Raw genomic sequence first — 17,819 nt, 5'->3', positions numbered from 1 at the left:
AGGCTGAAGGCTTTGAGCGTCTAGAGGAGATGAGATGAGGCTGAGGGCTAGTACTAAAAAGGGCTTCTGAGGGAGGACGAAGTGATGATCCTATAGTGATGAATCTGCAAGGGAGAAGGTGTCAAAGGCCTTGGACGAAAACCCGAGGCGAGGGCTCCAATGGTCAACTTAGTATCCATGCAAGGTAAGCAGTGAGTCTAGAGCTGAGGGGTCCAAACGAGGTCTCAGATAGTACTAAGTCCTTAGAGGAGGAGAGCAGTAGTGATCCCAAAGGTTTTTTGAATCCCTCACCTTTTTGGGGGGGGATACATTGTATGGGTACTCGCAATATTTCAAAATTTGAGGATACATGGAAGTTATTGTATTGGATTTTTTAAACATTTTTAGGATCATTGATTAAGTGGGATTGGATTTTTTTAATATTTTTTGGATCATTGATTAAGTGGTCTTGAGTATGTATGTATTTTTTTGAACAATTATATCTCCTAGCATCTGTTCTTTTAGTTCCAATTATAATTTTAGTCACAATTCACATTGGGGAAATTGGTTCCTATCTTACACATTATGTAGGTTGCACCTTCACGAATTCCCTGGCCACGACAAATCAAATCATAGCTTTTGTAGAATCTTTATTCCACTCTGTCCATTGGATCGGTGCCATAACACAACGACATTGTAGGTGGGGGTGGGGGTCATAATTGACAATGTGTAGGCAGACCCTCACCCATTCCGGCTGTTCACAAATAAATTCAAACCGACCAATCCGACCTGACCTAATCCGATTTGGCTGGTTTTTCTTCACCATCGATTGGTTTCGGGTTAGAAAGTTGGATAAACCGATAATTCGGTTTGGCTTCAGTTTTCGCACATGAAAACTAAAGCCGAATAAAACCAAACCGAGTTATCTATAAATATATTCTCACTGAAATATTATACATAATATGTATATTTCAGTTTTAAATATATTTCCAGAAAATATATTCTGAAATATTATATATATAAAGCTTTAATATATATTTCGGAAATGTATATATTTAAACCAAAGCCGACCCAAACCAACCTAAACCAAGTAGGTCGATTTTGCTTAATAGAGGGTCTATTTCGATTTGTTCTTTAGGTAACCCGACCATGTCGGGTCGGATGAAAAAAAAAACTAGTAAACTGACCCAACCCGACCCATGAACAACCCTACACTCGACTAGCTCCACCCTAATTGGGAAAAATGAAGGCTTTGTGGAATCCCTATTTTGCTCCATCTAGTGAGTTAGAAGAAACAGATAGGTGCCAAATCACATCAGAATGTGGGTGGAGTCATGATTGACGAAGCCAAAGGAATTCGATGAGTCTCAATCACACTTGCACATAGGCAAAATCATGGGGAAAAGCTTTAGCTGTTGGGGGCCGAGAGAATTTGTGGAAATGCCATGTTACCATGAGAATGGATAAATTAGTCATTCTATCTTAATTTATTTTAACTAAAAACCAAAACATGGGTGTGCCCAAAAACTGTCTCAACTGGTAAAGTTAACCCAAATCATGATTGAGGGATCCACACTTCCACACCCATTCCCTACTTGGCCAACCACGACGGAGAACTGAACGAAGGTTTTATAGAATCTTTTTTTTACTCTATCGACTTGGTCAGAGGAAATGGGTCAATGCCAAATCACATCAACATGTAGGCGGATCCATAATTACTGGATGCATAGATAGAACCTCCCTTTTGCACTGTCAATCGAGTCAAAGGTAGAGTCATGGTTCACAATGCAAAGGTGGAGTGGCATCCATTCAAAATCTCTTTTTAGCTATGTCGAATGGGTCAGAAGAACTGCATTGTTAATCATTAACTATTCTTACGTGTTAGTGCAATTTGGCAATCATTTAGTTTCTTGAGGCATTAAGTGAGGGTGTTCATCGCTAGCTATGTGCCCTGGCAATGGTCTAGCATGAGCGCATGGTCCTCGAGAGAGGCTACGCACTTCGGCCAGTCGTGAAGCTGAGGGGTCTTGTGGACTTAGTGAGAATACATGCTAAACTTTGAGTCGATGAGGAACTTTGCATTTAACTCAACAAAATTTGCATTTACTAGTAGTACATTCAGGTTCTCCGAGTTCCACATCCGAGGGATGGGTATTCCATCTAAGTGTTCGAGGTGAAAGGTGCCTGGGCCGATGACTTGCTTGACTTTGTTGGGGCCCTCCCAATTGGCACAAAGTTTACCCACACCTGGCTCGGGGACCATGAATTTCTTGAGGACAAAGTTTCCCTCTTTATAGTGCCGCTCTTTTACCCTTGAGTTGTAGTAGAGGGCCACCCATTGTTGATAGGTAGCCACCCTTACTTGTGCTTGCTCTCAGGATTCTTCCAGTAAGTCTATGTTTGCTCTGAGTGCTTCACTGTTCTCAGCTTCGTCGTATGCTTCAATTTGGAGCATCGGCTGGCCGATCTCTATTGGGATAATGGTTTCCATACCGTAGGTTAAGCCAAACGGGGTTTCTCCCATGGCCATTCAAGGTGTAGTCTGGTATGCCCAAAGTATACTACTTAGTTCATCAGCCCATAGGCCCTTAGCTCGGTCATGTCTGGTCTTTAGTCCATCCAGTATAGTTCTGTTGGTGACCTCAGCTAGGCCATTTGTTTGGGGATAACCTACTGAGGTGTACTGCTGCTTGATGCCGAGGGAGGCACACCACTCCCAGAACTTGGTGTCGTCAAATTGCTTCCTGTTGTTAGTGACTAGCATGTAGGAAAGGCCGAAGCGTCGAATAATGTTTTTTCAAAAGAAGCTCTAAACTACTTGAGCTGTGATGGTAGCCAGGGGTTCGGCTTCTACCCACTTGGTGAAGTAGTCCACGACAATGACGATGTATTTCCTGCCCCCCGATGCCTGAGGGAAAGGGCCAAGGAGGTCCATTCCCCACTTGGCGAAGGGCCAGGAGCTGTTGAGAGCCGAGAGGGTTGTGGCCGGATGATGGAAAAGGTTGGCATGTCTTTGGCATCGGTTACACTTTCATACCAGCTCAGCTATGTCTTTGTGGAGGGTTGGCCAAAAGTACCCCTACCTTAGTGATTTTTGGGCTAGGTCTCGGCCGCCGAGGTGGTTACCACAAATGACTTCGTGAATTTCTCGTAGCACGTACTCGCCCTTCTCCTGACGGAAGCATCAAAGGTAAGGCAAGGTGAGCGATCTTCTGTACAATTTTCCCTCTAGTAAGGTGTAGTGGGCTGCATGACATTGGGGTCCACCAATTTTCCCTCTGTCACTAGGAAGTCAATGATGGGGTCCACCAATGACGATTCGGCCTCTACTGGAAGTATTTGTGTTTCTTCTATAGAGGGCCGAGGTAGCTTCTCTACGCGGATAGTGCGGCCGAGGGCTGCATCCGAGGTGCTTGCCAACTTGGAAAGGGCATCGTTTCTTGTGTTCTTGGCTTGTAGGACCTGCTGCAGAGAGAAGCTTAGAAGTGGCGGGCTAGTTCTTGAACTTTGGCGAGGTACTTGGACATGCTTTTCTCTCTTGCCTCGTACTCGCCGTTGACTTGGTTCACCACTAGTTGTGAGTCGCTGAAAGCTTCAACATGTAGGGAGCCGAGGTCCTTGGCAAGCTATAAACCAGCGAGTAGGGCCATATACTCGACTTCATTTTTAGATGTCGGGAGGTCGAACCTTAGTGTATACTCAATGACTGCATCATCTGGGGTGAAAAGGATGAGTCTTGCTACGCTTCTAATGAGAATGCAAAATATCATATTTTTCTCCATTAATGTTTAGTCTTTTATACTTATTTAGTGCCTAAATAGGCTCATTATTCTTATATTTTGCTTTAGGGCACAAATGGAGGCGTTAAGTGAAAAACAAGGTTAATCGGGTAATTTTGGACAGTTTCGGCACCGCGTCGTAATTTCGTAATAACTCTCTCATTCGAACTCCAATTGAGATAATTCAATATGCGTTAGAACAATAAGGAACATCTCTACAACTTTCATGTTTTGAGTTTTGATAGATACTAACTGAATCGAGGTTGAAATCGGGGAACATCTCTACAAGTTTTCATATGCGGAAATCACCACTCTCCTACTTACATTAGAACTTTGTTTTATCTTATTTTTGATATTTTTCTTGATAAGTCAGACTTGGAGACTGTTATCTAGAGAAATTTTAGGAGATTTTGTAGGCTTCTCTTGGGGGGAAGTAGAGAGAAAGAAAGGAGAGGAAAAACAAGAAAGAGAATAATCAGACCTAGGCTGCCGCACCTCTCTTCTCTTCTCTTCTCTATTCTTTGATTTTTCTTGAGTTTTCACCGTGACTATGCATGGCTAAATTCTGATACTTGGTCGAAGGAAACAGAAGCCTCAGAATCAACAAACTGTGAGATCTAATTTGATTTTTACTATTTGATTTATGCTTTGAATATTGAATGTTCTGCTATGTTTATGTTAATGATTGTTTCGTCTGATTGCTAGGAGGCCTACTAGTTTATTATTCGTTGCAATCTACTGTTAGGTTAGATATCAGATCCGCAATCTACAAAGCAACTAGGGTTTAATGATTTGCTACATCAGAAATTGTTAGATCTTAGGAGGAACACTTGACTGAATTAAACGCAACCGCTTGTGCTTGTGTTGTTTAGATTCATCGATCTCCAATTCTTAATGCTGCTACTGGATTAAATCTTGAACGCTTGTTTCAGGTTGTTTAGTAGTAAGGGTTAAGTAGACAACTTGTTTTCTAATTAACTGCAAAAAGAGAGATATAGGAAAATAATTCCTACGATGAATATTCAAAGTCTAAATTGATATATCTTTACATCGATGAGCAGTAGTGAAATTCTGGTGGTGGATGTTGACTTAGACCAAGACTCATTCTTTTGATTAGTTTCAGTACTTTGATTTGCAGTGTTTCTCATTTGATTTTCTTTCTTTTTAATTCTAGTTTTCGTTATACTCAAAACCCCCCTCCATCTTTGTTCACGCAGCACAAAATCTAGGATAGATACTCTTTGATTTTTTATAATGTTAACCATTTTGTTTTTGTTTTTTATTTTATTTAAAAAATAAAAATAAAATAATTAAAATTTACAATCCTATTATAAAAGATTCAAACATATTCAATCATATTTTTAAAAATATTAATATATAGATGTATGTGTACATATATACATATATAATGTATGCATACATATGTACATATTTATTAGTAAGGATCCCATGGGGCAGGGAGTGCTCTCTCCATTCCCGCCCCATCCCCGCTAACGAGGATGAAAATTTCTCCATCCCCGTCCCCGTTATGGTTGGCTGATTGGGGCATGAATGCAGATTTGACTTCATTTCGTTAATCATGACTCCACCTACATGTCGATACGATTTGGCACAGATCTGATTCTCTAACCAACTCAACAGAGTAGAATGGATATTTTACAAGTGGGAATGGCTGCGGGTCCACCTCAGCATCGTCAATCATGACTCCTATCTACGTGCTTGTGCAATTTGGCACCAATCCCGTTTGTATAACACACTCAATGGAGCAAAATGGAGATTTTGCGTGAAATCTCGATTTTTCTCCATTGGTGCCGGTCAAGTGGGGAACGGGTGCTGCTTTGTCTGTGATGAAATCTGCTCCTCACACATCCACCGTGCATTGAGAATATCTCCCATAAATAATAACAAATAAGTACGAGAAATATTTCCAATGCATGATAGAATATGTATGTTGAACACCTGTGAGGAGCAGATCCGGTCTCGCTTTGTCTCCACTTTGTCAATCATGATTCCATCTACGTGCAGTTGCAATTTGGCACCAATTTGGATCATCTAACCCAATCCAGAGGGCAAAAAATGGATTCTACAAAACCTTGGTTTTTCTTTGTTGGGGCTGACCTAGTGGGGAATGGCTGTGGGTCTGGCTCAACATCGTCAATCATGATTGCAATTTGGCACCAATTTGATTAATTTGACTTGGTTGACGGAGCGAGATTGAGATATGCAAAACCTCCGTTTTTCTTCATCAAGGCCGGTCGAGTGGGAAATGGATATGGGTCCATCACCTACGTGCCGGTGCAATTTAGCAGGTACCAATTCCTGTGACCTAGTCTACAGAGCGAAATGGAGATTTTGCAAAACCTCCATTTTTCTTCATCGAAGCCAGCCGAGTGATAGTAATGGAAACCACTAGCCATTTCGTTGGTCAGAAAGTTTAAATTAGGCAAGTAATTTTTGAGAACGATATCTTCAATAGTTCAACTAATCAACAACTTGAGGAAGACAAGGATTATCCGATTAAAATTTGGTACAAGCGGCAAGGTTTTAAATTTTGTAACGTATCGGCTGATACAGGCCAATACGTATTGTAACGCGCCCATACATATCCAAAATGTTAATATAATTTAATTAAATACTCATTTAAGTTACTTTGATTACAACATTTAATATATCATTAAATGTTATTTAACTAAAATAACTTGTTAAAAATCATAGATAACAAGTTTCGAACCTAAGTCATTTGGTTATAACAATAATTAATTAACCGTTATGCCAACTTTAACTACTTATTAGAATAATATATTTTTTTTTTATAATTAAACTAATCTTTCTTGCCTTGGTGGGTGTTTCCCAACAAATGCTATAAATTTGATTATTAATATTTATGTAATAATAAGATGAATACAAGTTATATTTATTTATTAAAAATTAAGGTATATATTAACTTGTATACATAAAAAATATTATCTAAATCTATATATAATCAAGGGGTGACACATATCGGCCCACATCGGCTGATACGTATCATTTTGGGACCCCTCCGATACGCCCCTGCAGTGGGTGTACCAGAGGTCTGACCGGTTCAGGGTGGAGACCTAAACTGGCCCCCCTGAACCGATTTCAGAAAAAAAAATAAAAAACTAAAAAAACAGTATTGATTTGCCCCATACACCCATACCGACGCATTGGGCGTATCAATATTTTGAACCTTGTATATAATAAATATTAACTAATAAATGATTTCAAAAAAATATTAACTAATACATATTAGTATATATACACACATTTTAGTTCTATTATTTTTAAATGCTTACTAATTATATCTGATGTAGGGTGATTTGGCCCGACCTATTAATAGGGGGACACGTGGACACGACCTAACTAGTAGGATGACAGCTCAATCCGACGCACCAAGTCTGCAATGGATCGAGCTCGAATAACCAAACCACCTCGGGGCAAGTCCACCTCGGGACGAGTTCACCTCGATGCACGATCGCATCAGGACCACCTCGGTCCCAAGGCACTTCAGCATTTGTACCAGGTCGGATCCAAAGGGCACTAGCTCGGGTAATATTGATCGACCACTGCATGGCCACCCCGAAGATCTCGCCACTAGATTCCACGCCTTACGGGATCACGCCTCGTAACAGCTAGCATTATCTCCCCTGCCCGATTCGAGCGAAAGTGATAAATCTTATCAGTTGGCAGCATTATCCCCAATTAACGTGAAACGGACCTCATCATAACGAGGATCCCGGAACCGCTCCGCGAAACCTGCGAAGGCTCCACTATATAAAGGCTCCACCCCCCCGGGGGTGAAAGGTACGCGTAATCTCTACTCTCTAGCTTTCTTGCATTCTAAGCTATTATCAGCTCGCAACCAAGTACTAACTTAAGCATCGGAGCGTCCTCACCGGGTAAGCAACCCCGGGTTCTCTGATTCGCTTTTTGCAAATCAACTGAGTCCGTTGTCTACTAGAAGCCAGATCACCTCTAGCTGAGAGCAGCCGGATTGCGCTACATCATTTGGCGCCGTCTGTGGGAAACGGTACAAGAAGCCTTTTTCCACGAAAAGCATCCATGGCATCCTCCAGTAACGCCGGACAAAATGCTGAAATGAACGTCTCCGGGGGGCAACCTCAGGTCCCGGCCGTGTGTATCAGACAGTTCACTATGCCTCTTTCTACAGATGGGATTCCAACATTGAACGTGCCTCGAGTCATAGCACCAGTGAATGCCCCACTACTGAACCCTCTGTGATCCCCCTTGCAGCCGGGCAAAATCAACTTGATGACCTGGTACACTACATGCGGACTATTCAAGTCCAAATGCAACAGGTCCAACAATTCCAGCAATACCAACAACAGGTCCTGCACCACTTTTACCAATAGCAATATCAGCAACAGTTCCCTCCATTACCGTAGAATTAACAGCCGATTCCACCTCGAAATCCGGCCCCACAGCAAAGCAGATCCCGTCATCAGAACACTCGCCCTCCTCGCCGAGGACAAACTTCCCAGGTTCCACATCCCCTTGGGAGCCAAGTCTTGTCTCGCGGCAGGAGGGACAGACACATTACTCCTACTTCGGATAATGTCAACAGATCGGGAGACACTTAGTCTACCAGGGTCGTTTCACCTAGGCCGTCGCGTCAAGAAGGTCCGTTCGTGGGGAATCAGTTTAGGGTTCTAGCCGCGGGCTCCAGGTGAGGTCCCTCCATTCACATCAGCCAGCACCAGCAATCTGAACTACCCCGTGTCCGCACCATACCCGATCACATCGAAGTTAGCAGTACAAATGCAAAACCAGTCAAGAAGCGGCATCGTAAGGCACACCAAGCTACAGTTCCAAGCCAGCTCGTTGGACCAAGGCAGCCCGAACAGCCCAAAGGTAAAGAGGAGGCGAGCTTAGGAACCACGAAGACCGCTCCCCTCCTCTCCGTGCCATCTCCTTTATCCTCCAAGCTCCTCGCCACCCCGATGCCGAAGGACTTCAAAGTACCTCCGCTGGATAAGTACGACGGGTCATTCGACCCAAATGATCATGTAGACTCCTTCCAGTCCCAGATGCACCTAGCTAGGGCTGATGAATCTTGCATGTGCGTTGCCATTTCTACAACCTTCAAAGGAGTAGCTCGCACGTGGTACAGGAACGTTGCACCCGGGACGATCAAGAGTTGGGCGCAGTTCGTGCAGATGTTCACGTCACACTTCATCACCAGCAAGAAGTGTCCGAGGTCACAGGAAAGCCTCCTCAGCATAGTCTAGAGGGAAGGAGAGTCGATTCGAAACTACATTAAATGCTTCAACGACACTTGTCTACAAATTCCCGGCCTAGATCCCGTTGTAAGACTCACGGCAGCGGAGAGAGGTATCACTCACAGGGAGTTCAAGTGGCACGTGGTAGCCAACAAGCCCAAAGATATCACCGAGTTTCTCAAGCTCGCTGATCAGTTCATCAGGACAGAAGAGGAGATGAACCAGAAAAGTGAATCCAGCGAAGAAGAGGAAACGAGAAGGTGACACCTCGAACAACGGGAACAACAAGCGAATAAAGAGCAAGTCACCAACTAGGGGGGGGAACAAGTTAGATCAGCATTCCCGAACTCCTCCGGTTGAAAGGACGAACTACACGCTCCTCAACGCGAAGCGGGGTGAGATTCTCATAGCGATCAAGGACGCCTCTTATGTGAAGTGGCCACCCCAGTTGAGGGGAGATCCCAACACAAGAAACAAAAATGTATACTGTCATTTCCATAGAGATCACGATCATAGTACCAAAAATTGTAGAAACCTCCGCGATGAGATTGAAGAACTTATCCGTCGTGGATACTTGAAAAATTTTGTACAGAAAGATAATAAAAATCAAACAAATCGGTAGGGGGAGCAAAAGAGAGATGCTCTTGAGTCTAGTAATAGACAGAGTGAGCAGCCGCAAAGACAGCTGCCCGAAGAGAGACCAATCCGCAGGGTAATCCATATGATTATTGGTGGGTCTATTGTCGCGGGCTGCACCTCGACAGCGGGAAGACCTCGGTTCGCGAATTAGAACGAGAATAACAAAATCCTCCGAAGCGACCAAGGTTCAAAGATTCCATATTCTTCACAGAAGACGACGCGCATGGGATTCAATACCCCCATGATGACGCGCTAGTCATAAAGATGAGGATCAATGACTTTGAAGTTAAGCGCGTCCTATTGGATTCAGGGAGCTCGGCTGACATTTTGTTCAATGACACCTTCGACAAGCTCCAGCTCCAAGAAAGCGACATCAAGCCCACAAGTACTCCTCTGATAGGCTTCAGCGGAGAAGAAGTCAGGCCCCTAGGGCGAATTTTAGTACCTGTGGAGGTTGGAACGTGGCCTAACATTGCGAGATTCGAGCACACTTTCCTAGTGGTCGCGACTCCCTCCACGTACAATGCCATTGTAGGTCGGCCCATCACCCATGCACTTCGTGTAGTGGTGTCCACCTACTATTTGGCTATGAAGTTCCCCACAGACTTCAGAGTAGGGGTAGCGTGAGGTGACCAGCTCGAGTCTCGCAAATGCTACGTCACTGCCCTCAAAGGGAAAGCCAAGGTAGCGGATGACCTCGAGCTAGAACGACCTACAGAGTATACCGAGGAGCGAGCTACATCGACAGAAGAGACAATTCACGTACCTATTTCAATAGAAGATCCAACTAGAACTCTCCAAATCGGTGCATCGGTCAAGGAGCCTCTCTGTTCTCAGCTGGTAAGTTTTTTAATTAAAAATTTAGATATATTCGCATGGTCCGCGGCAGAGATGCCCAGTATAGATGCAAAGATAATAACTCATAAGTTAAATACTGATCCTGTAGTCAGGCCCATTAGACAGAAGAAACGCAACCTCGCCCCGGAGCGCTCGAGGATAGTCGACGAGGAGGTCGGGAAGCTCCTCACAACCGATTTCATCAGGGAGGTCCATTACCCGAGCTGGGTAGCTAACCCCGTTCTAGTAAAAAAGGCCAACGGTAAATGGCGCATGTGTGTCGATTATACCAACCTGAATTGGGCTTGCCCGAAGGACTGTTTCCCACTCCCTAAGATCGACCGTCTAGTGGACATGACCTCAGGGCACGAGTTGCTGAGTTTTCTGGACGCGTACTCAGGATATAATCAGATCAAGATGGACCATGCTGACGAGGAAAAAATGACTTTTATAACTGAACTAGGATTGTACTGTTACAAGGTCATGCCCTTTGGACTAAAAAATGCTAGGCCGACCTTCCAAAGACTTGTAAACATAATCTTTAAGCCATTGATCGGCAACAAGGTTGAGTGTTATGTAGACGACATGGTCGTCAAAACCCAATTTTCAAATTGTTTAATAAATGATTTGCATTGTGTTTTTGAAATTTTGCGCAAATATAATATGAAGTTAAACCGTAACAAGTGTGTCTTCGATGTCACATCGGGTAAATTCCTTGGTTACATAGTTAACTGACGTGGCATCGAAGCCAACCCTGAAAAAATAAAAGCCATCCTAGATATGAGGTCACCTCATAAATTGAAGGAGGTTCAGAGGCTAAACGATCGTATAACCTCTCTGAGCCGCTTCATGTCTAAGTCGGTAGATCGTTGTCTGCCTTTTTTCAAGGCAATTAAGAAAAGTAAAGATTTTGAATGGACCAAAGAATGACAGCTCGCCTTCGACGAGCTGAAAAAATAGTTAGCTAGCATCCCGGTTCTGACCCGACCCGAGGAGGGAGATGTTTTGAAGCTGTACCTCTCCACGAGTGATGAGGTAGTCAGCTCGGTACTGATAAAGGAAGTGGATCAGGTTCAACGACCCATCTACTATGTCAGCAAAGTTTTGTAGGATGCCGAAACAAGGTACCCAAAGATCGAGAAACTGGCGTACACGCTGGTCATTGCAACTCAGAATCTTCGTCCGTATTTCCAAGCCCACACCATCGTCATCCTCACCAACAAACCTCTGAGGCAAATCTTACTCAAGCCCGCGGTATATGGCAGACTGACGAAGTGGGCCATCAAACTCAGCGAGTACGACATCCATTACGAGTCTCAGACGGCGATTAAGGCCCAAGCCTTGGCCGACTTCGTTGCAGAATGCACCTTCAGCATCGCAATCCCCGAATTGATTGAGCTCGAGCATAGAGAAGAAGCTTCAACCAGTGCGGCACCAGTCCCGATTAGAGCAAGGCCAACCTGGGACGAGGAGCCTTGGATCCTCCATGTAGACGGCTCATCTAATCAGCAAGGAAGCAGAGCCGACATCATTCTGTACGGGCCAAGCGAGGTGAAGCTGGAGTACACACTTCGGTTCGAGTTCGTAGCCTCCAATAACGAAGCGGAGTACAAAGCACTAATAGCCGGGCTCGCTCTAGCGAACGAAGTACAAGCCAAACACGTTGTCATCTGCAGCGACTCCCAGCTCGTGGTCAACTAGGTTACCGGCGATTACAAAGCTCGCGACCCCACCATGGCTGCTTATCTAGCCAAGGTCAAGGAAGTTCTACGCAACTTCCAATCATACTTCATCAAGCAGATTCCAAGGTCCGAAAGCGTTGAGGCCGATGCCTTGTCCCGGTTAGCCAGCACGAGTAGCAACACCATGAGGACCGTGTATATAGAGAACCTACCTCGGCCCAACATTCTCGGGGGGGCAGAAGAGGTCACTCCTGTTGCACAAGCAGAGCCGAGCTGGATTGACCCACTCACGAGCTACCTGCTTCACGGGACCCTCCTTGCAGATCACAATGCAACCAGAAGAGTAGACTGCAAGGCAACCAAATACGTCATGATAGACGGACGGCTGTACCAAAGATCCTACACGCTCCCCTACTTGCATTGCTTGCGACCCCCAGATGCCGAGCTCGTTCTCCGCGACACTCATGAAGGCCTGTGTGGCAGACACTTGGGGGGCAGGGCCCTCACCCATAAAGCGCTACGATAGGGGTACTACTGGCCCACAATGAAGGCAGACGCACTCGAGCTTGTCAAGAAGTGCGATAAATGCCAAAGGCACGCCAACATCCACCACCAACCTGCTGCCGACCTGAAGTACCTCACTAGCCCATGGCCCTTCGCACAGTGGGGGATCGACATTCTTGGACCATTCCCGTAAGCGACAGGACAGAGGAGATTCCTGGTGGTAGCAGTGGATTACTTCACGAAGTGGGTGGAGGCGGAACCCCTAGCCACAATCACAGCACGAAGTGTACAAACTTCTTTTGGAGGAGTATAGTATGCCGCTTCGGGCTACCCCGGGTGCTTATCTCCGACAACGGTAAGTAGTTCAAAGATATCAAGTTTCAGAATTGGTGTGCTGAGATGGGGATACAGCAGAATTTCACTTCGGTGGCACACCCTCAAGCAAACGGGTAGGGGGAAGTCATGAACAAAGCTATACTCCGTGGACTAAAAATCCGCTTAGCCCGAGCTAAGGGACTATGGGTAGACGAGCTGCCTAATGTACTATGGGCTTACCGAACCACCATCAAGACCGCCACAGGTGAAACCCCCTTCAACCTCACGTATGGCACAGAAGCGGTAATCCCTGCCGTCATCGAGGTGCCTACATTACGCCTGGAGGCATACGATGAAGAGGCAAATGATGACGAGCTCCGTACCAACCTCGACATGATGGAAGAAGTACGGGACCTCGCATATATCCGGACCGCAGCCTACCAGCAAATAGTGGCTCAGTACTATAACGCCCGGGTCAAGAAGCGGCACTTCCGTGTCGGATACCTGGTCCTTCGGAAAGTTATGGTGCCTGAGCCCAGTGTCGGTAAGCTTGGACCGAATTGGAAAGGCCCCTACCGAGTAAAGCGGGTACTCGGGGAAGGTATGTACGAGCTTGAAACCTTAGAAGGAAAATAGGTACCTCGAGCATGGAACATTAGCAATTTAAGGCGATACCACCTGTGATCGTCGAATTGGAGAGCAGACCGCGAGTCACTCACAAAAGTCCAAGGACTAAAAGTGCCGAGTTGATAAAAGACATCGGCATCCTATAAGTCTCAGTCGCCTCTTCGGCTTGGGCGAACTAGTCTCAGTCGCCTCTTCGGCATGGGTGATCAAGTCCCAGTCGCCTCCTCGGCATGGGCATATAAGTCCTAGTCGCCTCCTCAGCATGGGCATATAAATCCTAGTCGCCTCCTCGGCATGGGCATATAAGTCCTAGTCGCCTCTTCGGCATAGGCAAAGTACTTCTAATGCTTAAAGCGTAGACAACTTGGGTGTAAGCCTTACGATGTCTAGCCCACTTCGGCATATATCAACAGGTTGGGCCCGTTAGGGACAATCGACATTTAAATGAGTAGCCCGTGTGCGGACAGGTCGGGTATATACCCTGCAATGTCGCTCACATCGGCGTTCATTACGTAAAGTTGCCCCTACTAATAGTCCAAGTAGACAGTTTGGGGTAACAAACACTTAGGTAAATTTTTACTTTGGTTATCCTTACTTGTTGTCCAGCTCGGTAGCTCGACAATTCGGGTAACCTATACACTTGTTGCCCAGATTGGGAGTCATTTACATTTAGAATATTTTTGCACAATGATTGCTCAGAAAAGTTCGTATTTCATTAATAAAAAGAGTGTAGGTACAAAGATTTCATTGTAACCCGAGCTCGGTGGCCTCAGGGCGTACATCCAAAACACAGAAAGAAGAAAAACCCAGAATCACTCATGCGGACTATCATTTGGGTCAGTCTCCATGTGCTCTTCTACGTCCTCTTGACCTAAGGGGCCCGCCTCTTCGACTTCGTCGTCGCTCTCCTCCTTTGATGAGTCGGGCTCTTCATTCGCCGCCTCTGCCACCTCGGGGGTAAGGCTTGACATAGAGACAACTCCGAGATCAAGATCAGGGAACTTCTGCCGCACCAAGTACCTGCACAGCTTGAAACCGGAACAATAGGAGCTCGATCCATATTCGACCTGGAGATCGTGAAACTCCAAGGATTCCTTGAAGCATTCGATGGCGAGGCTTCTTTCTTCAGCTCGCGCCTCTTGAATGGCGGTCTCGAAGATCTTAGTTCGCTCCTGGATCGTCACTTCGAGATTCTCGATCTCTCGTTGAAGCTTCACCTTCTCCTCGGTCAACGTTGAGATTTGCTCTTGTTGCCTCATTTTTTCCTCGGTTAGTGTAGAGATTAGTTCCTATTGCTTCTCCTTCTCCTCAGTCATGACCAAGATTAGCTCCTGCTGGCTACAAGCTCCATTATTGGCCCGAAGTATCTCGCCTCGAGCTATGTCCAATTCGCGATGAAGCTATCGTGCCTTTTCCTCAGCATCCCGAGCCTGCTTCAGACGAATCTCGGACTAGCACATTAACGAATGAATGGCGGAGTTCACCTAGCAAATAAAACCGAGGTAAGTACATTTGAAATTGACAAAGAAATAAAATGTAAAGTAAGATACTTACCACCATGCAATAACCGGCAGCTCGGCTTCCGAGCATGGCTGTAGACATGTCAGCCCACTCTGCGACCTCGTCAGGAAAGATGACATCCCTACTCTTGCGCATTCCGAGCCGAAGAGTCATTATGCTCTCCTTGGATGACTTGGATCTCGGTGCAGAAGCGCTCTCTGGCCTGTGAGGTTGGACGCTTTCCTGCTCGGGTACAGAAGTGCTCCCCGGTTCATGAGGCTGAGCATCCTCCTCCTGGTCGTCATCCAGGTCCACTACGGAGGGTTGAGGACGAACCTCCTCCTCGGGGAGCTCGGCAGAGATCGGCTCCATGGCAAGGACTTCGGATGGGGCAGGGGCTGAAGGATCGGCCTCCCAGTGAGGCTTCTTCGAAGCCTTCCTCTTCCCTCTCTGAGCGCTCTTGAGAAGGTCCTTGGCATTGACCTCCGGCATGGTAACTGCAAGAGCAAAATGTTAGCCGCGAATTAAAGAGAACCTTAAAGTAAAAAACCAAGGTGGAAACCTACCAGGAGGGCTCAGACCAGCTCGCACAAGCTTCTCCTCGGCCAAGAAATCTTTCATCTCGAGGCCGAGGTCCCTCCACGAGTTGATAACTGCCCTAGTTTCCGCATCTAAGCTCACCCTGGGATCCTTAATAGCCACCCTCCAGTGAGTTGGAAAAGACCACCCTTCAGGATTTCGAACAATGAAGTACCTCCTCCTCTAGGCTGGAACCTTGTTCGGGCAGCCGAACAGGATTTTGAACCCAGGCCAAGGAGAGATGTAATAGCTTTGTCTGACGTCCCCGCACAGACAAGCAGAATTTTTCTTGATCGCATAGATTGAGTTGAAGGTATCTAGGGACAGAGGTCGGCTATACGTGTGGAACAAGGAGATGGTACCAACTATATTCTGGATGAAGTTCGGATGTAGTTGGTCGATGGTGATGTTACTACCTCTATGATGAACGGGTGAAGCGGGAAACGCAGCCCGGCCGCGAGTTGCTCCTCAAAAACCGCGAGCTCAGGGTGATCTGAGGTCAAAGTAGAAGGACCAAAGTTGTCTGGATCCCAACCCCGGGAAGTACACGGGGCCTCCGTTCTAGAGGACGGACCCTCTTCCCGAACCTCGGTCTCCTCAAGCCGAGATGGCTCAACTTCAGGAACGGAAGTTTCCTCTAAAGACTGAAGAGGGGAATACCCAGCGGCGAGCTAACCTCCCCAGCAAGGGCTGCGGATTGCACCACGACACCCTTAACTTCACTAGAGCTACCTAAAAGCCTGTCTACGCTAGAATAAGACATGATTAAAAAACAAAGGAGAAACAAATGAAGGAAAACACAAACTCACCAAAAAGGACGACCTCGGAACACAAAGAGAGCGACCTGAAAGACTTCGGCACGACCTCAGAAGAGCTCAATCACAGAATTTGTGGCAAGAAAAACGAGTCACGGACCCCCTATTTATAGCCGCTATGTCCGAAAACTAACGGTCGAGATCGAAGAAATCCAACGGCTCCTAGGAAAACCGGCTGCACGATCCCCGAGGATAAAATCATTTTAGCGCATTTTTTGATGTTCACGAAGTTTAAAGATTGTGTGACGTCTACGCGTAGGCCAGACGCGACCTAGGTTTTTCCTGGTTGAACCGGGTAGCCGAACAAGTCCGACCCGTGATTCATCTGGCTATATGCCTAGACCTCGGACCAAATCCACTTGGCTCATTATGAACTCCCTGCACCGGGTCAGGGCCCCTGGCTCGAGGAGTGGGGGGTAATTGATGTAAGGTGATTTGGCCCGACCTAATGATAGGGGGACATGTGGACACGACCTAGCTAGCAGGATGACAGCTCAATCCGACGCACCAAGCCTGCAACGGATCGAGCTCGAATAACCAAACCACCTCGGGGCAAGTCCACCTCGGGACGAGTTCACCTTGGTGCACGATCGCATCAGGACCACCTCGGTCCCAAGGCACTTCGGCATTTGTACCAATCGGATCCAAAGGGCACTAGCTCGAGTAATATTGATCGACCACTGCATGGTAACCCCGAAGATCTCGCCACCAGATTCTACGCCTTACGAGATCATGCCTCGTAACAGTTAGCATTATCTCCCCCACCCAATTCGGGCAGAAGTGATAAATCTTATCAGTTGGCAACGTTATCCCCAATTAACACGGAAACGGACCTCATCGTAACGAGGATCTCGGAACCGCTCCACGAAACCCGCGAAGGCTCCACTATATAAAGGCTCCACCCCCCGTGGGTGAAAGATACGCGTAATCTCTACTCTCTAGCCCTCTTGCATTGTAAGCTATTATCAACTCGCAACCAAGTACTAACTTAAGCATCTGAGCGACCTCGCTGAGTAAGCAACCTTGGGTTCTCTGATTCGCTTTTTGCAGATCAACTGAGTCCGTTGTCTACTGGAAGCCAGATCACCTCCAGCTGAAAACAGCCGGATTGCACTACATCAATATCCAAATACTTTATATAAATCATTAAAGAATGGTTTTATGTTTAAATAAATTAGTTATACTCACATAAAACTCATTTTTATTATTATTCATATTTTAAGGATTTTTTTTTAATTTTCTAGTGTATCCATGCATATCTTGATTTTTCGTTCATATCTATACGTTTTCAAAGCGCATCTCGAT

At 45.9% G+C, this 17,819-nt stretch overlaps 1 protein-coding gene across 1 annotated transcript in view; it reads right to left on the bottom strand.

Moving 5' to 3' along the window:
* The window catches only part of UNG (uracil dna glycosylase), a 70,040-nt gene that overhangs the window by 14,823 nt on the left and 37,398 nt on the right, over positions 1-17,819 (bottom strand). The gene's annotated exons all lie outside the window — the stretch shown is intronic.

This window comes from Nelumbo nucifera, chromosome 4 (assembly GCF_055504915.1).
Source record: "Nelumbo nucifera cultivar China Antique chromosome 4, China Antique-T2T, whole genome shotgun sequence".
NCBI lineage: Eukaryota > Viridiplantae > Streptophyta > Magnoliopsida > Proteales > Nelumbonaceae > Nelumbo > Nelumbo nucifera.
This window is presented reverse-complemented; position numbering and strand designations above follow the sequence as displayed.